The following is a 21,339-nucleotide window of genomic DNA, read 5'->3' as shown; positions in this document are numbered from 1 at the left end:
ATAGCACTGAAAAGTTGTGGACAGGGTTGTTTTTAAGGATGACCTTATTGCATATGCATTGCAAGAGCTTCCCTTTCAGACACAACATATATTTGAAGAGAGCATGTAAGGAAGGTGATGTCTTGTCAATTTACTGGTATTTGCACCCTTATTTAATGCCCCAAAAAAAGCATGTCTTAAACCAGACGCTAATTTACTTTGCTCTTGTTAGATTGCATCTGTGTTCTTTTTTAATTTGCGTGTTATCAGTAGATCACTCGCGGAACTTTAGGAAAGTGTCTCCTCTGAAAAAGCAGTGAGTTTATGATTACGTTATTACCATGTGACCTTCTACAAGTTTGAAAGAGAAATGCGACAAGTTATGCAGTTTTGACAAAGTATACAATTACGAAAGTGAAAGTGACATGTGAAGTAACCCATACTCTGAATTTGTCCTCTGCATTTAACCCATCCATGTTAGTGCACACACATTAGGAGCAGTGAACAGACACACACACACATACCGGGGAGCGATTGGGGGTTAGGTGAAAGGGGACCTCAGTCATTTCCGGCCTGTACTGAGAATCGAACCAGCAACCATGGGGTTACCAGTCTGACTTTCTAACCATCAAGTTGCAACTGCTCGTGTAAGTGATGCTCTGCTAATAAAGATAAAAAATAACAAACTATTAGACATATGCGTTATGTTCAGCATTTAAATATTTCATCGTATACAAAAGGCTGAAATAAGAGGCCTCAGGCTCCAGCATGCATGGGGACGCATCATCAACATAGTTATGACATGAATTAAAATACTGCAGCCATGTATTGTTAAAGAGAGCATTAAACATTGATCTATTCCACTAATTAAAAGGCTATGCGGATGATGAATTAGTTAAATATGTATATTTAGAATGACACTCTGCTGAATTAAACATACCAGTTTGACAAGTAGCAAACGTGATGGAACAAGACTTGCCCTTATTTACGTGAGTGTGTGCGTGTCCTCGTGGCACCGGCACAGTTACATTTTAAAAACTAAGAGTGGGCAGAGAGCATGCGATTCCTTGCAGATAACACTAATGGATTCGTTAATTGCTCCAGTACCAGCAACAATTTTCATGGCGACCACCTAATGCCTTAGTAACGGCACTTCAGTGATGAATAATTGGCGGGATGGAGACACAGGACGAGAGATACTTTAAAACAGGGCTGGGTAAAGTAATTAAGCGAGCCCCTATACCGCAAGTCCAAAATGCCCTTCACGAGAGCGAGCTGTAGGGCTCTTCCTCACAGCCAATCAGCTCTCGGGAATGGCATGTCCTTCCGTCTTGATATGTGTGGCCTTTTTCAATCAGAGAGGATGAGTGTTTTCAATCAGGAGCGGATGGTAAATAGACCTCAGTAAAAGCTGATGCGTGATTGCAAAGGGAAGGGGGAGGAGGCGCATCCAACCCCATTCTGCGTTGCACTACAATAGGGTGAAAGCGTGCGCTCGGCCTTCACGACTGTTGTGCGTTCGTCGGGCCTTTTGTGTCATTTCAACTCGATTTAAACTTCGATTGTCTTTATTGGACTAACTTGACTCAGAATGCATTTATTTCTTATGCTGGACACTGTTAGCTGTACTGTACATAAACGCCCTGAATGAAACAGTTGTATGCAAACAGAGGAAGAACAATGTTAGAAGATTACTGTGAGGTGACCTTTAAACCTCTGAATGAAGACAACACACAATAAATGTCTGTCTATAGCTGAAGAAGTAACATGTGAAAACTGAGGAGGAGGAGGACAAGGACAAAAGAAGGGCACTTGTACCTTTGCATGGAGAAGAGATGCAACTGAAGGTGCAGATTGGCTTGGAGTTCTCCTGGTGTTTAGTTCAGTTCAGGACTTCTGCTCTCAACCATGACCTTGCATTCACAAAGCCCAGTTGCATGCTGGGAAATAAAGAACAAAACGGTGAAAATAAAACTTTTGACCATTCTCTCACAAATACTTCTCGTTACACTAATTCACACTTTTACTTGAATTTTAAAAAAAAAATTATTTCTATTGTTGTTTTTGTATTATTAATTTGCTACAAACACAGTACATGAGCTTGTACACAACTGTTCAAAAGTTTAGACTTTGTAAATGTTTTTGAATGAAGTCTCCTATGCTCACAAAAGCTGCATTTGTTTGACCAAAAATACAGTAAAAAACTAGCCTGACAAGCCAGACCCACATCAAGATGTTTGGTCTGGAAACTCACCATTGACAGCTCAATCTGAGGGGCGGGATTAACGGTTGTCTTTCAAACTCCCTCTGCACGCGATAGGATAGCGCTACCACCAACCAGAGCAACGAAGGTGAAACAGAGCTTGTTGACAGATTAAACTTTCACCGTATCCGGTCGGCAAAACTCCGAACACATCTTCCCTTTTTAAGAATGACTTCAGTGCCGCTCTTTGTTCTTTTCTCAGAGAAAAGCTTAACTCCAAGTCTTCCAGAGTCGTGGTCAAAGCTGATTCGAAAGACCGACGTTCGCCAGTTTCTGTGTTTACTAGAAGCACGCAAACGCAATTCGGCTGTTGTCATTATGGCCCCGCCCACTGACTCTATACACGATGTGATTGGCCCGGCAAAAGTTAGGGGACTACAGCTCAGAAGGGAATTGAGTATATGCTAGACGACACTTGCGGGCAGATTAAATTTGCTGCCGCTAGGGTGCGTCTAGATTTTTAGGCTAGTAAAAAACATTAATATTGTTAAATATCGCTATAATTTAAAATAACTGTTTTCTATTTTTAAATGTAATTTATTCCTGATGGCAAAGCTGAATTTTAAGAATAATTTAAGAAACATTTCTTAATATTACCAATGTTTAAACCAGCTTTTTGTAGAGACTATAATATTATCATTTCTTTTTTTCAGGATGTTTAGATAAATATAAAGTTCAAATTTGAAATTGAAATTGTAAAATGTCTTTAATGCAACCTTGTTGAATAAACTATTCATTTAGTTTCAAAATGACTCATCAGACTGGAAGGAAAGTGAGATGTAAGAGACTTAAAAAGCAATAAATAAATAAATGAGATAAGAGTGATTCAGTTGATGACAATGATACAACAAATGGTAGAAATGAACAAATCCTCCAGCTTATGTCTGAACTTAATTGCAACAATTACTCGTCTCCAATTGTCTTTCCATTACTTCTGTCATTTTCAATCATCAGTCTGGAAGGTCACTCTTTGATGGACCAAGCCACTGGATGACTAGTCTTGCGTAGTCTGAACTCCACCGTAGCTATCATTGGTAAAGGACCGCCCAAGAGGAAATTTGACTGACATGTAACGCATCCAATCACAATTTGTTTTGTTCTGCGTCATGTTTAGAGGCGTGAAAATTTAATGATGATGTCCCTGCAATAACAGACCGGTGTCATGAGAAATCCAGCCCCCCTGTGAAATAGTGTCCACTAAGGACCCAACGTGGTAGCTGTTTTAAATGCCTGATCAAAAGCTGTTATCGCGATGTTTCTAAGTAGTAATACCAATACAAAATCATAACATAGTAATGTACCAATAATGTAAATAATAAAATTTTAAAAAAAAACAATAATATACACAACAGGTGCACAAAATAAATACAACAGGATTTGTTTTAATTGTATAAACATTAAAGCAGGCTAGGGCTTTTAGTGCAACCGTTGTGTATAAACTAAGCTAATCGGGTAGCTGTATGCTATGCTAGAATGTACGCTAACTAAAAAAAACATTAAGAAGGATATATGCTTGATTTCACAACTTATAGCTTTGGTGCTGACAACTTTGAAAGTTTTTCCAGATGTGATGGCTAAGGCCGCACATCAATATTTAATCTGAATGATTATGGTTGTCTTATTTTTATTTATTTTTGTAGGATAACTTGATATTTGTGTGATTATTTTTTCTTTGTCTTATCAATTTCTATGTATTTTGTTTTCTTTAAAATTATTTACCTAAACAGTTGTACTAGAGGTGCTACGTTGTCTCTTCATGCGCGCATTAGAGAGCCAAGAGCTACAGCGCCAATAATTAATGCACGCTTGTGAATAAATTAAATCGCAACTAGAAAAAGATATGAGTTTTACATTTTTATTTATTTAATTTTGTTTGAATGATTATGTTTCTTACCCATGGTTCCACCGGGATCCATCACTGCAGTATGGAACGAAGGTCATATATCAAAAAGACATGGCATTTCCTGAAGTCTTTGCGATCTTTTGATGGAAATTATGGGAAATGTAGGGTTTTGGATATGTGTTTGAGTCATTTGTTAATTTGAATATGTATACTCTTTTTATAACTTTGTGTTTAAATGTATTATTATTGCTGTATTTGGAGTTTATTTGTGTAAATAATTTTTCAATATGTAATGCAATTGGAATTGAGATGTTTGTGAGATCCCTTTAAAGGGTTAGTTCACCCAAAAATGAAATTGATGTCATTAATGACTCACCCTAATGTCGTTCCAGAGCTTTTCTGTTCCTTCATGAAAGGTTATGCACACTATAATGTCCATGTCCGAAAAGGTAATAAAAACATCATCAAAGTAGTCCATATGTGACATCAGTTAGTTAATTAGAATTTCTTGAACCATCAAAAATACATTTTGGTCCAAAAATAACAAAAACTACGAATTTATGCAGCATTGTCTTCTCTTCCTGGTTCGTTTTCAGTCCTCAAATAAAGATTCAAACGGTTATGAATCAGCAAATTGATTCATGATTAGGATCACCAATTTCACGTGATTTCAGCAGTTTGACACGCGATCCGAATCATGAATCCATCTGCTGATTCATAACCGTTTGAATTAACTAACTGATGTCGCATGTACTTTGATGATGTTTTTATTCCCTTTCTGGACATGGACAGTATAGTGTGCATTCACTTTCATGAAGGAACAGAAAAGCTCTTGGACTAAATATAAAATATCTTAAACTGTGTTCCGTAGATGAACGGAGGTCTTACTGCTGTGGAACGACATTAGGGTGAGTCATTAATGACGTTCATTTTTGGGTGGACTAACCCTTTAATAACAAAATGGTTTGGTCAGGATTGTAATAAGGACATCATTTGTTTATGGCTGGTAGGTTCTGGTGAGGGATCCCTGAAGAGAACATATGAGACCCAGAACTCAGTTTGCTGTTTTTCCGCAGTCATTTATTTTGTTTATTTTGTGTGACCAGTACATTATTGTTGTTTCCCTTCAATAAACAACACTTTAATGGCTCTATGAATGTCTCCTGAAAATGTTATGGAAGAACCCTTACAGTGTGCCATATGCATCAGACGTTCAGCCACCGGTCCATGACGTCCGGGATGTCTGAGGCTGAGACTACTGGATGTCTTCTGAATCTGATGAGTTAAATGTGTCTCAACTACGTTACCGAGGTAAATGGAAACTAAAAACTAAAACAGACGTCAATATATCATTATAACCACTACAACTAAGTATACTCCTGCCACAGACCTCTTTACATGTTCGGCAGCTCTTCTAGCTCACCTGACAGGCTGGAAACTGTAGGCTCCTGCACACATAGCTACTGTACAGACACACAGAGTTAAGGATGCAAGTGCAGGAGCTTATGCAATGCACAAAAACAGCACATACAATAGGGTTTTCCTGCCTGACAACTTACCCAGAGATAATGAGGTGTGTGTATGCTTTTGTCGTGTTGTAGGATCAGCAGGGAGCCACAGACTGGATGCAACCAGGTATAGGGGACAAACCGCACTTTGTTATCCAGTTTTAAGATGGGGCAGAAAGTGCTTTTCCTCACATAAAACCCTCACTGCTTTGACATATTAAAATGATGACTGTTATAAAGGCAATGTTCATTAAGACCAAACTGATGTCACAGTAGGAATGCCTGCAAAGGCACTCAATAACAGCCAAAAGCAATTATTGTTGTATACACACTAAAAAATGCTGGGTTAAAAACAACCTAAGTTGGGTTGAAAATGGACAAACCCAGAAATTGGGTTGTTCGAACCCTGCACTGTAAAAAATTATTTAGAAAAAAAGTTACCAGGTTGCCTTAAAATTTTGAGTTCATTGAAATTAAAATTTTGAGTTAATACAATGAACATTTTTTGAGATTCGACAACCTTTATTAAAATATTATTACAAGATTTTGTAAGCATATTGGGTAATTGTGTGTGTTTTATTTCTGATGACGCAGTGAAACATACCAAATAGTGCTATTTTCATGATTTATCACATTCTTTATGTGGTTCAGATACAATAATAGTTTGAGTTTCTATTTATTAAACATATTTCCTTCATTGTATCAACTCAATTTTTTTATTTCAATAAACTCAAAATTTTAAGGCAACCAGGTTACTTACTTTTTTATGTTAAACCAACAAAAACTAACTTTTTTTTTTTACAGTGTGTGAATGGACCCATTCAAACAGCCCAATTTCTGGGTTTGTCCATTTTCAACCCAACTTGGGTTGTTTTTTTAATCCAGCATTTTTTAGAGTGTAAGTGTTTAAAATTAAATCATATTTATAAATATAATTATATGGTGCCAGTTGCAGAGCTGCATGCTCAAAAGGCAAAAAATGCACATTCCCAAAAAAATAACACTTATATGCCAGTGAAAAAATACAGTAAAAACTTATAAAACTTAAAAAAAGAATAATTATATTTAAAAGCTAAGTTTGAATCAGCAGCCATTAAGCCAGGTCTGCCGTGTCATGAACCTTCATAAATCATATGCATTAAAAATAATAAATATATGAAATAAATATAAAATATTACACATCATGGTCTGCCATCTAGACACCACAAGCTTCGACATTGATTCGACATATCACTGATGCAATGCATCTGAAAAAAAAGTGTGGTCTAAGTGTCAAAATATGTTACGGTGCTAATGTATTGCTAACAAAGAAACACTCATGAACAGGCCTAGCATCAGCCCTACAGGGAGGAAAATTAATTTTTCTTCAGATATTGCTCTCGCAGTCAACCATAAAGCACACACTCTGACACACTGACATAGAGAAGGCCACGGAAAATATACACGTAAGAGTGTCCGGATAATTAAAATATCACTTCTGCAATTACAGCCAAATGGCCATCGTTTGGCTGAGGCTTCACAAAAGCAGGCGGCAAAATGTCTGTCCAGTGGAGGTAATTCTGAACTAATTCTGCAACACTCAAAATCCACTTAGAAGATATAGCAAGTAATGGCTTTGACCCAAGCAGATGAGGCTGTTTCAAAGCCAATTTCCTTTGGATTCATCAAGCTTGACCATTTCTCCAGCCATAATAATCCTCTGGCAGGTTGGCTTCATATTGCCAGGCTGGGGGACAGACAAGTTTAATGCCCCATAGAAAAACACTCACACAGGAACAAAGAGAACTCATGAACCAGGCACCGTGCCTACATCAGACAGGGCCTCGTCTCTGCTCACCCTGACCGCTATTAGAGAAACCCCCTGCAATTATCTACAGCCCATTTATAGTCTGCACTGACAGGACAATGTGTATTATGGACCGAGGACAGAGGTTGTCTTTGGAATGAAATATGTTGATAGTAAATTAATACTGAACTCGATATATAAAACTGAAAATGAAGAAGAGCCAAAAGTGTTGCGCTTGCAGCACAGAATTATTATTTTAAGCTGAAAATTGCTTCCTGCTTTCATATCAGAAGCTGGAAGAAAACAAGTGTTTATTGTTTTTACAAATTGTTACTTACCCAGAAGAGAATAGAGAAACTCGTCACAGATTAGGAGACACAGACGGCTCTGCCTGTGTTTCCAGTGGGCTTAAGATATGATACCTAAAAGGGGTAGGAATTTGTAGGATTTTTTTATTTATATATATATATATATATATATATATATATATATATATATATATATATATATATATATATATATATATATATATATATATATATATATATATATATATATATATATATATATATATCCTTCTCAAAAATTAGCATATGTGTTAAAAGTTCATTATTTGCCATAATGTAATGATAAAAATTAAACTTTCATATATTTTAGATTCATTGCACACCAACTGAAATATTTCAGGTCTTTTATTGTTTTAATACTGATGATTTTGGCATACAGCTCATGAAAACCCAAAATTCCTATCTCAAAAAATTAGCATATCATGAAAAGGTTCTCTAAACAAGCTATTAACCTAATCATCTGAATCAACTAATTAACTCTAAACACCTGCAAAAGATTCCTGAGGCTTTTAAAAACTCTCAGCCTGGTTCATTACTCAAAACCGCAATCATAGGTAAGACTGCCGACCTGACCCTGTCCAGAAGGCCATCATTGACACCCTCAAGCGAGAGGGTAAGACACAGAAAGAAATTTCTGAATGAATAGGCTGTTCCCAGAGTGCTGTATCAAGGCACCTCAGTGGGTAGTCTGTGGGAAGGAAAAAGTGTGGCAAAAAAAACGCTGCACAACGAGAAGAGGTGACCGGACCCTGAGGAAGATTGTGGAGAAGGACCGATTCCAGACCTTGGGGGACCTGCGGAAGCAGTGGACTGAGTCTGGAGTAGAAACATCCAGAGCCACCGTGCACGTGTTAAGGTGCCAGAGGAAATTAAGGTGCCAGAGTCTGGAGTAAGACTGGGGAGAAGGAAATGCCAAAATGCCTGAAGTCCAGTGTCAAGTACCCACAGTCAGTGATGGTCTGGGGTGCCATGTCAGCTGCTGGTGTTGGTCCACTGTGTTTTATCAAGGGCAGGGTCAATGCAGCTAGCTATCAGGAGATATTGGAGCACTTCATGCTTCCATCTGCTGAAAAGCTTTATGGAGATGAAAATTTCATTTTTCAGCACAACCTGGCACCTGCTCACAGTGCCAAAACCACTGGTAAATGGTTTACTGACCATAGTATTACTGTGCTCAATTGGCCTGCCAACTCTCCTGACCTGAACCCCATAGAGAATCTGTGGGATATTGTGAAGAGAAAGTTGAGAGACGCAAGACCCAACACTCTGGATGAGCTATGGTCTATCTATCTATCAGTAAATTCTGCTTTTTTCAGTCAGAAAAATCTAGTGACCAAAATGCCCTGGAATAGAGAAACAACAGTAATTGGGCTCATTAGTTCATGATTGTACAACATAAATACTTTAAGTTACCGGCAGAAACAGGGATTTGATATTCTTCCTAGCAACAGAGCACAAAAATAAAGATCTAATAAGATGAACGGCAAATGTTCTTCAGTAAGTTATTGCAATGTGAACCCTGGATAGGCAACCCGTATTTAAAGCATCTGCCAGTTAAACACCAACAGCAAAAAGAAAGTTAGCATACATGTAGAAATCGCAAAAGCTAAGTGTTGCACTTTGCTAGTCCAAAAAGGCCTGCAGTGCTTATTAAAGTCATTCGATAAAGCCGTAGCAGGCCGAGAGGCAGTCTAATATTAACACCTAATAAAAGAATGATATAAAAGTTTATTGCAGTGAAGTCAGGCTAAATTAAAACACCGGCCCCACAGGTGCAACGTGGGTGGGAGAACATCTGCCCTCATCTTGAGAGATTTGTGACATTAATATAAATGAATTTGGAAAACACATTGGGGAAAAGGAAAAAACGAGAATATTATTTTCAAACTTCATACTTGCGATTACAAATCTTCACCTATTTGTCTCACCCTTATTCTTTTCCTTCCTCCAGAATCTCATTTGGAAATCATCGGATGGTGAAGAGGAACGCATTTACTTGATGCGGATGGCGGGCTCATTTATGGTAAATGTGTATTACCTTTAATGGGAGCCGCTAATTAAAGTGTCTGAGGAAAGCAGAAAAGTGTCTCATCCTTTCCGCCATTAGATGAGCAATATTGCAGAAAATGCACGCTTACATTAAAAAAAATCATTCTGCTGAGGTTGCATTTAGTGCATGCGACATTAAATCAGCATTATTACGAAGCAGGTAGTGCATGATTTTTTTCTTGACGAAATGATGCATAGGTGCACTTCAAAAACTACATCAATTCTAACATAAAAAGGTGGAAACCACATCTAAATAATGCGATTAGTTAATTAAACCTCAATAGCACAGTCAGCCTCATTTAAAAGCTTTTAAATTAGTCAAATTATCCAAATTGGCAGTTGCTGTTGTCTGGAAGTGACTTTACTGTGAGTGTGTATAATGACTGTGCTGATAATGTCAATGGCCATTACGGTGAGGGACTGTAGTTTTATGATGGCCATAAGCCTGCTGCATTCGGCTCAGTAATAGAGGCCTGAAGGACACGGAAACACGGCACTGCGACCTGTGACACCGCCGCACAAACCAGGAACATGCCAATCATGTTTGCATTTAGCCAGTGCCTCTCTATCCCCCCACCCCCACCCCCCACCCCACGCCTGCTTTCACCCATCATCTCTCAGTCGACTGTGCGTTTCCAAAGGATTTTTAATCGGTACCATTCCAGCGAGTGGGACCAATCAGGGTAAATGAAGATCAATAATGAGCCAATGGGTACGCTTTATTTGGTAGATGAGGTGAATCATTAAAACGCAGCGTGCTAATTTGACAGCTGATGCGCCAGGGTGGGCACTTAGGAGTAATGATGCCATCAGAGCAACAGACAGAATAAGAGAGAGAGAGAGAGAAAGAGAGAGAGACGGTCACACAAACTGCTTCATTTCACACAGGAGCGAAAGAGGGCGAGAAATGGACTCTTTAAAATTCTTTTGACATTTTAATGTTATGAATCCATACACACATCTCATCAAGCTATTACATGTAATGAGGCGACTCACGTGAACCGCAACACGAATGGAGATGATTGTGTTTAAAATGATGTGCATTATCCCAGCAGCCGCTTGCGTGACGGATGAACGGGACCAAAAAAATGCACATGTACTCGCACAATGAGAGTGAGAGAGGGCACTCGACACTGTCTGGTGAACCACCTGCCCACCTCACCCTTCTGTGTGTTTAAAGTATTCCCATGAAACGTGTGTGTGCTGAAGAATGAGAGCTGGAGAGCATTCCGGGTCTGTATTGATCCTGCTGGCGGATCAGTATCCTTTTCCCACTGTGGTCACTGAATAGGACAAAAGTTCAATACAAAAAAATCGGCTGCTCATCCAGTTCTCACAAAAGCAATTTGTAATATAGATTTATCTGGGCTGCCGACAAAGCCAGCTGCTGTTTTTACTATTTAAAAGCTTTGATCGCATAACCGGAGATGCTTCATCTTTTTTAAGGGTTGGTTGACGTGATTCGTTTGCAATGTAGGTGGCAATTTTACCTAAAATAAACACAGCTATGGATTGCTTGAAATAAAAGAGGAAGCAAATGGATTGAATAAATTCAACGAGCCTGTCTGCGGTGGGCATCACTACTGCTGCTAAATCTACAAGCACTTAATCCAGAGCTGCTTTGGCATTAATGATGAATATTTAAAACCTTACTTTTGACAGCAATTGGGCCTGTTTCACACCGCACACACAGGAAACATGCAAGCAGCAATGTCGCGTAACCCGAACAGTAGGCATGTCTGGGGCACTAAAAAGAAAAGAAAGAGATTTATGGGTTACTACATTAAGTCTTCACTTAAAATCAGACATGATGTAGAAAATGGCATTGCATTATTTAGAATTATTACTTGATAATTGTGAAATACAATTTGCATCACATTTACGTCGAAGTGGTAATTAATCTACATTGAACTGAACTGAAAAGCAGAATATGAATCTGTAAACATGCTCATTTCATATAAATTTGTTCAAACTCGTATGTATGTTTCTGTGGCATCTCCTTTCACTACACTGATGGTTGTGATTACTTTATGCTTACTTTTGTCTTCCTATGATTCCATACAAATCACATTGTAGATTTGTATGATATCGCCACCTCATTATATTCATGAGATCGGGTTGTATAACCTGGTTAAATCAAATCAAATTTACTGAATAGAAAGTGTTTGTGTGCCTGTTGCAGCAAGTGGAACTAGCATGTTTTAAATAATGTGCGTTCATTCATTTAGTTACTTCTTAAAGCCTATGTTGTGAAAATATATTTCCAGATATATTCTTCTCAAATAAAGCTCAGTTCTGAGATTCTATTTAAGGCTAATGCTACCTCCATGCTATGAATCCTGTTAATATAGTTAAGTAGTTGGCTTTTCAAATATGGTTAAAGATCATGTTGATGATTAAACTACCAGTCCCTTTTCTCTATATTTTCCCTTAAAAATAGGGTCAATGTTGCAACTCTATCGTTGCTAGGCTAGTGCTGCATACATGCTATGAATCCTGTTAAATTATTTAAAACTGCTTTTGTTTGTATAATGACGGTCATTGGGTCCAAAACAATACATTGACTTTCATTTTTGTTCATTTAATGATACACTGTCAAAAAAAAAAAAAAAAAAGTTGGTTTAACTTAAAAAAGTAAGTACCCTTGTTGCCTTAAAATTTTGAGTTTATTGGAATACATTGTTTTACTTGATACAACGAAGGAAATTGGTTTAATAAATAGAAACTCAAAATATTGTATCTAAACCATGTTTCACTGCTTCTTCACAACTAAAACGCACACAATTAGCCAATATGCTTACAAAATCTTTTAATAATAATTTAATAAAGGTTGTCGATTCTCAATGTTCATTGTATTAACTCAAATTTTTAATTTCAATTATCTAAAAATTTTAGGGCAACCAGGTAACTTATTTTAAAAAAATATTATTTTCTACAGTTTAGTCAAATTCTTTTTGACTGAAGAAAAGAAAGAAAGAAGTTTTGGAATGTAACGAGGACACAAAAATTAGTAATTTTTGGGGTGAACTAACTCTTATATTTTTATATGAATTTACACCTATTGTGAGAGATGATACTACGTAGCATTGTGATTTGTTACCTGTTAATATGGTTGCCAAAAAAAAGTATATAGCTTACATGGTGTTATACGCATATGGTGTTATTACAACAGGCCTCGGTGTGTGAGTTTGGAGGCACAGAATGGTTTCCCTTCAAGCAAACAAAGGCAATGAGGTAAATAAATATGTTTTTCCCAAACGAGAGAGCGTTGCTGTGTGAGATGTGTGAAGTGAAGGTGTGAGGTAGCTGATTATAACTATCTCTCTCTTTCGGCTCTAGCTCACTCTCTGTCTCTCTTACAGAGGTGATGAGAGCACTGGGTGGTCGATATGACACTGTCTCAGCCTGCCGTAATTAGCGAGCGTATGCAGGGTCCATCACAGATCAAACGACACATAAAAATGATCCCGATCTCTCCCAGTCATGGTTAAGCTACCTCAAGCTTTACCTTTGTGAACCCACTGGTGTATTTAGCTTACCTCACACCTCAAAGAAAAGAAAGGGAGGGAGAAAAAGAAAGAGAGGAGCATTCATTATTTATCACTGGAAGTTTCTAACCACGAAAAAGACAGAAGGAGTTGAAGGGAATTTAAATGATTTCAAAGGAACTTGCAGAGACCTGGATTAATGAAGTCTCAGGCTTTGTGAAGCGCCTACCTGACAACAGTTATCCAATCTGAGACCCACATGTACGACATTATGAAATATTACATGTTGGAATTAAGACTCTAAAGTACCTTTCCACATTTAGTCCTCTCATACCAGAACAAGATAATCCGTGTGCTGTCACATGACATTCCTCGCTAATCAGAGCCGAGAACATTGCAAATCCTCTAGTTCACCTCCTGCCGAGGAGAACCGGCCTGCTGACAGGGCCTTCAAGAGCATGAATAAATAAACAAACAAGCCATGGTCACGGCCCCATGGCTAACGTGCTTGCATGTGTATGTTGGTAGGTGTGTGTGTGATCCGTAAAAGCTGGGAGTTGGACATAGCTGACCTTTAAGGCTGTGAGTGAGAAGTGTAGGAACAGACTTCGCTGGCCTTTATGAATGTTTGGGGCGTCACACTTGCAGAGTGTAAGCGAACAGAGGCTGTGTGTGTGTGTGTGTGTGTGTGTGTGTGTGTGTGTGTGTGTGTGTGTGTGTGTGTGTGTGTGTGTGTGTGTGTGTGTGTGTGTGTGTGTGTGTGTGTGTGTGTGTGTGTGTGTGTGTGTGTGTGTGTGTGTGTGTGTGTGTGTGTGTGTGTGTGTGTGTGTGTGTGTGTGTGTGTGTGTGCGCGTGTCGTTCTCACCTGCTCTTTGGCTTCGTCTCTTTCTGCTAGAGCTTTCTAGAAGCGGGGAGTTAGATGGTTTTACCTGGAGCGCTCTGAAAGTCAGAGATCTGCGTTTTCTTGTTCCACCGGCAGCATTGCACACTAACAGCCCCTGCAACTGCAATATCAACCCTTCTTAGTTTTAATGAACTATTAGCCATGGTAATAATAAAAGAAAAGAGACAAAATGATAAAATCTGTGAAATACTGGAAAGATCTTTTCAATTTAGAATATTAAAAACACATAGATTGTAAGCATTTCAAATAAGACAAAATATTAATAAATTTACTTCAGTTTTAAACATGCCATATAGGCTTTATTGCTTGGAAGTTCAATCCGGTTTCGCTCCACGTAGAACTATGTTAATTATAATGTTGTGTGAGTTGGAGGGCGGGGCTACATAATTAGGCATTGGTCATGAGGCGATGTTTCGTTACTACTCTCTGACGACACAGATAAGAACATTCGCAGATCGATCGTTTGATGAGCCAGCTGTCAATGAAAACATTTCTTTGACTAACAAGGTAGTTATCAGCTCTGAAACTTTCATGATATTCTTATATTACGATGACCTTTTATATATTACCTCAAGGGAAAGTTCCCCCTTTAAAGGGATCATATAATGCCATTTTTGCTGGCATATAAAGGGGTCTTATAATGCCTGATTGGTTTTGATAATGTGATTCTTTAGATTCTACATGAAAACTTTGTAATATACTTTAATTAAAAGTTCTCAGTAGTATTATAAGAAAACACTCATTTTACCTGATGAAAAACAGCTCTGTTTTCAGGAAGCCATTTCAGTGCCTGTGACTTTAAATGATAATGAGCTTTGCTCACCCCGCCCCGCTGTTCTGTGGAGCGGTTTGACACAACAAACATGGAGTGTAGCCTTGACAACAGTTGAGGGTATATTTTGGAGAAAAAATTTCAACGGGATTCTCTGAGGACACATCTGTGCAACTGTATTAATTTGAACCAAAGTTGGACCCAGAACAAGATGACAGCTCCAACGAAATCTGACAATTAAGGCTCGAACCGGACATTTCTGAATGGATGGTTAAGCTAATGTAACTTTGAGCTATCTTTGTATGTTATGGCAGTTTTTTGTATGTTAGCGTAGTGAGATACGGATGCTATGTGTTTACTGATGTATACGTTAGTTCATTGACAGATTGATGTTTACAGCTAATGCCAATAAAAACTTTTTATCTGTAAATGTAGGCTTGTCAGTGATGCGTAACGTTATCTATGCAGTGTCATAACTGTTACGACACAATTATTTTTTTACAGTAACAAACACTGTTATAAACCATCTACAAAAACTGGATTTAGGAACATCAGAATGACTGCTGTGTTCGTTTTTACACCAACAGAACGCCGCAATCTCTTAGACGCCATTCTGCTCCAGCGTATCAACAATAGCAGACTGATGAGCTCGCTCAGGGCGGGTCTGAGGAGAAACGCTGCTGTCAGGTAACAATCGTGGGAGGGGCGTCCGACCGACGTCACACGGTCGGACGGCTTGATTTGAGACAAGGGAAAACATAAGGAGATTTTTTTTTTTTAAACACTGGATGGATTTTTATAATTATAGGATGGTTGTGTACAGTCACTGCCAACACACATTTCTGTACAATCAATTTGTAAAAGTGCATGTACCATTATCACCCCTTTAAAAAGTGTTATTTCAAGACCTATAAAAGGCATGTAAATGAATAAAATTGTGAAACTCCATGGGCATTTTGAATGAATGAATGAGGCATTTATATAGCGCTTTCAAATGTACTACTGTACACCCAAAGCGCTTCACACTCATGTCAGGGGTCTATCCTCAACCACCACCAGTGTGCAGCATCCACCTGGATGATGCGACGGCAGCCACAGTACAACGGCACCAGTGCGCTCACCACACACCAGTGATAGGTGGAGAGGAGAGAGGGTGATAGAGCCAATAGAGTGGATGGGGATTATTAGGAGGCCATGATTGGTAAGGGCCAATCAAGGGAATTTGGCCAGGACATTTGGCATTTTGCATTGGCAGGACATTTGGCATTTTTATGAATAATAATTTACCTTTCTATTGCCAAGCTCTAAAATATTGTAATGGGTAGAAATTGTGAATAAAAAAAAAAAAAAAAAAAAACATTATAAGAATAATAATTTGGTATTTGTATATAGGCAAATAGGCAGAGGAAATAATTGGAAAATGAGATAAGAAAAGGGCACAAGCCAGAGACAAAGATCCATCCCCATGAGAGCACCAAGGCTCAACATGAACCACTACTCCATATCTCCGACCTATAATATCTTCTTTCAAGTTTTGAAACCTTATACCAACACATGGCCAAAGCATCAGCATATCCGAATATGCAGAATGACTCATACATCTTTTCCCAGAAAGTTCTTGTGCTCTAAGGTCTGTTATTCTGATCCAGATCAAATCTCCATTCTCACAGTAACACATAATGACTCTCATTCAGCAACATTAGCATGAAACTTGAGAACGGTTTCAAATACTGTCATTCGCACAAAGCTTTCTGACATCAATCTTCGGTCCCACTGTAACCGTGGCATCTTAAATCAGCCGTAATGACACCCCTCGCGAGCCCACCAGGTAGCGGGCACTAATCTTAAATCAGAGAACGCGGCAGCGGCCTGGCGTGGCTGAGAAGTTGGATTAAGGCAGAGCTTTCCTTAGCACAGAGGGGGCCGGCGTGAAGATGGTTTTATCAGAGGTCATTCAAATTTCTCTGCATGGGAGACAATGGGATCCGCGGCAGCAGGGAGCCTCGTTCCCAAGCCTGGAAGTCTGGCTATAAAGAGAGAATCGATGAAGTGTCTATTTCTGCTCGGCCACAATGGGAACTGGCTGCCGTGGCAAAAAGGGATCAATACAACAAATTATTACAATTTCCACAACCTCCACTGGACATTCCGTGGGGCGCGAATGCGTGTGCGGTCACCCCTCTTCTGCATTAGTGCAGTCAAATGGTAGGGGGTAGGAGATAAAATAGACTTAAACACACACCTCACAAATGCCTATTCAGCCACAATCAGTCCGCTTACATGATGGAGCTCAAAAGATTGCTGGCGGTTTGAATGATGGTTTATGAATAATTGCAGTGCATGTAGGTTGTTGTGCAGAAATGGCTTTAATAAAGGGTTTGGACCGTGAGTCCACTCTCTCGCGGAGACCACGGAGAGGAAAGTAGTGATTCAAAACAATATGTCAGGATGGATTTGAGTTTGGTCGAGGGAGAGAGTGACACGCAGGTTCAAACAAGACTACAGCACACGTCATGAGAGTATGCGGTGCATTTCAACACAGAACTTTTAGTAATGTTATAGATTGGGCCATGTTAAGCCACTTTCACAGTTCGACCTGTGATTGTGGTAAAAGGGAAATGGGAGGGTGACGAATTGGAAAAAGAGGGGCTGCTTGCCTGTGCTCAACACTACAAGGCAGCATTTTGTGAGAAGATATTTCAAGGAAACTTGAATGCACCAAAACATCATGTCAAGTGATCCAAGAAAAATTAAAGTGAGCTCACACACACACTTACATTCTAACAGTTTGTTGTTTCTTCATGAAAGAAATCCAGCAAATGTGCATTCAATTGATTTTAAAAAAGTACTGACATTTAACATTACTATTTCAAATTAATGTTGCTATTTTGGTAAGAAAAAAAAAAGTTGCATAAATATACTAAGCAGCACAACTTTTTTCAACATTGATAATAATAAGAAATGTTTCCTGGGCACCAAATCAGCATATTAGAATGATTTCTGAAGGATCACGTGACACTGAAAACCAATGTTGGGGAATGTTACTCGTAACAACATTGCGTTAAACCCTATTTAAAAAGTAACTAATTGAGTTACTTAGAAGAACAGCATTTATTTGAAACCTTTTGTAACATTATAAATTACTTTAATGTCACTTTTAATATTTATTTTTATTTTTTGTGTGTGTGTTTATACAAATATCTATTCTTTTTCTCTTTGTATGTATTCGTACACTCTAAAAAATTCTGAGTAAAAAACAACCCAATGTTGGGTTGGGTTGTTTTAACCCAGTGATTGGGTTGTCTTAAGCAAATATTTAACCCAACCACAGGATTAAAACAACCCAATCACTGGGTTAAAACAGCCCAATTGCTGGGTTAGTCCATATTTGACCCAACATTGGGTTAAAACAACCCAGTATTTTTAGTGAAGTTTTTATTAACAAAATTTCGGGAGGAGCACGTGCAGATAATTAAACCTAACTAAACACAAGTGGAGCACGCTCAGATAATTAAACCTAATTAAACACCAGTGGAGCACATCAAGCTAATCAACGATAAGAGGGGTGTATATATACAGCAAATTTACCTTCTTTCGTTGACCATTTTCATTTTAGCATCCCTCCACCACCCCATCTTCTCACTTGATTCTAACAAACTCTTATTAGATGTCAACACAATCTATAATATACTCCAGTCCAGTTCTAGAGTATCTCTATGACGGGGGGGTACTCTGGGTTCGGGGCAAATTCCGAGCCCGGAGCCCTCCCCAGGACAGCACGCCAAATACGCATAATCTTTACTCTATTTAATTTGATGTAAGTGTGAACTAGTGAAGAGTGTATTCATTTACTATAAATGTGAATTTGTATTTATTTATTTTAGGAACGAGTTATTGTGATAATTGACTTTATGCAACAAAAGCAGTAGAATAAGCCTAAATTATATTGAATCCATTTCTTTAAAGGTCAGGCTTCACTCTTCCTGTGTGATTCCAACCGTCTCATCTTACCAGAGCTACCTACAGTCGCATCCCACCTTACTGAACCCCTGCCTTCAGCTGAGACGCCCCTTTTCCTGTTGCAGCCCTGTTTTTTCTTTCTGCTGTTGTGTGTGTGTTGAGTCAGTGTAAGTTCACAGCATCTGGGTGTAATCTGTTCATACGTCAGTTTCAGACCAGCATGTGCTCCTGTAACAAATGCTTTGCCCTTTGCAGTATTTAGTTTGATCTATGTTTGCAGGGTGACTTAATCAGTCTAATTTAGGGTTTCATAGCTCTTTTTTCAAGTTGTTAACATGCGCACTCACTGCTCGCAGACTAGACCTCATGTTTAGCTAGTACAGAAATGTTAATTATTAAGCCAAAAGCATGATGCCAAATGTGTTTCAGCTGTTTCTGGGAACTCCCTGGTTCCTCCTACTCATTCTCATGCTCTCTTTGGCTAGGTCCCAAAAATTAAAAATGCTGTCTTCGCAGACAGTTTACAGCGGTAGGAAGGCAATATACACTGTGCAAAAGTTTGGGGTTTTTGTAATGTTTATGAGACCATTTATTTGATCAAAAATACAGTAAGTGTATATTAACCAGCATTGGAATGCATTACAAGTAACTTGTTACGTAAGCAGATTACTTTTTTCAAGTAACTAGTAAAGTAATGCATTACTTTTAGTTTTTGTGTGACACTTAAGACCGGATACATTGCAGCTGTAAATTAAACATTGACATCACATTTTAAAATGGATTAAACTGTTGTTTTAAATCGTAATATCTTACAATAGAACTTTTAATGTCTGTTCTGTCTTTTAATGAACTTTAAAAAAAAAAAAAAATGTTTTACAGTATTTTAGATCAAATAAATGCAGTCTTGATATTTCTTTGAAAAATATCACAAAATCTTACCAAACCTAAACTTCTGAAAGGTAGTGTAATATGTCTGATTCACCATTTTTGTGGTAATATTCAGACATTAAAAATGATCTGCTGAGCTCATCATATGGACATGCAAAGGTTACTGCACTGTAAAAAAAAAAATTTAAAGTTCATTGAAATAAAAAAATTGAGTTAATACAATACAATGAACATTTTAGGGAATTGACAACCTTTATTAAAATATTATTGAAATATTTTGTAAGCATATTGGGTAATTGTGTGTTTTATTTATGATTTACCATGTTTTATTAAAGTAAAACATGTTTTTATCACATGTATGTGGTTCAGATATATTAATATTTAGATTTTCTATTTATTAAACCAATTTCCTTCATTGTATCAACTAAAAAAAATTATTTCAATTAACACAACATTTTAAGGAAACCAGGTTACTTACTTCGCACAATATTTTTTTTACATTGTGGGTTAGTAACATTTACGTTATGGACATTATGATTTAACAAAGACAAATTATTATGCAAACAATATTATTAGTTAATTCTACATATAGTGTTTAAGTTGAGAGAGGTGAATTGGCCCCATTTACTGTCACAATGTCATGTAGATTTATAGTTTCATCGTAATGTTCTGTTTAATTTAGTTTGCATTATTTTTGCAGTTATCATTTGTTTCCATGGTTTCTGATTGACTACGCACCTGTTTCTTGTTCCGTGAATCATTCCTTTTGTGCATTTAAGCCCTCAGTTCTTCATTGTCGTCTATGTTATTGTGTAGAGTGTTTCTTGTTCTTGGTGTTTATTAATAAGTCTCTTTCATTGTCATTCTGCATCAAGCAATTCTCTTTGTGGATTTAAACTGCACACCGCCTTGTGACATTTACTTCCACTGTAAATTTCTTATTCTAAGTGATTTTTTTTTTTTTTTGAGTAAGGAGTCAACATTTCTTTCTGTGAAGCTTTTGATTGAGCGTAACTTCTCCTGAACCAAACCCTTTCCTTTACATGTACTGTACTTAGAATAGAGAATTTATTACGTGTGATGTGTGAGCACACACTTAAAAAAATTTGTGAAACAGCAGGAAACTTTAAAATACTAACATTGTATTCAACATACCAGCTTAATGAATATCTATAAGCTATATAGGTTGACTCTACCTGAGACTTATAAACACTGTGGATTTGTGGTGGTTTCAGAACCTCACAACCGAACTAGCCAAATTGATTCGACCATTGGTGTGAGTTTGGGGCGGCACTAATCCATTTGTCCCATAAAGGCGTGTGCGGGAAACCTGTGTGAAAACATTAATTACTTTTGCAGTTCCATTTTGTTATAGTAGTGAGGCGGAAATTATATTCTTTAGCTAATAAAAGCATCAGTTAAATGACAAGTATCTAATATATCTTACTGTAAATTGTGAGCTGGAGCGGGGTGGCGTAGAACTGCCTGAGGCTCTGGTTTGGTCTTTCATAATGCTTTTATACACTGCCCAGTCCGCTGACACCACTACAAA

General features: G+C 38.0%; 1 long non-coding RNA gene across 1 annotated transcript; it reads right to left on the bottom strand.

Annotated features, from left to right (window-relative positions):
- Positions 1 to 514: 514 nt before the first annotated feature.
- Positions 515 to 21,117, bottom strand: LOC137063682 (uncharacterized). Its single transcript, XR_010901418.1, has 5 exons — positions 20,984 to 21,117; positions 14,129 to 14,267; positions 11,429 to 11,522; positions 1,798 to 1,919; positions 515 to 641 (listed from the first exon to the last, which is right to left on the bottom strand). It is a non-coding gene; the product is annotated as an uncharacterized lncRNA (long non-coding RNA).
- Between the last annotated feature and the right edge of the window lie 222 nt (positions 21,118 to 21,339).

Source organism: Pseudorasbora parva, chromosome 24 (genome assembly GCF_024679245.1).
Source record: "Pseudorasbora parva isolate DD20220531a chromosome 24, ASM2467924v1, whole genome shotgun sequence".
Taxonomy (NCBI): domain Eukaryota; kingdom Metazoa; phylum Chordata; class Actinopteri; order Cypriniformes; family Gobionidae; genus Pseudorasbora; species Pseudorasbora parva.
This window is presented reverse-complemented; position numbering and strand designations above follow the sequence as displayed.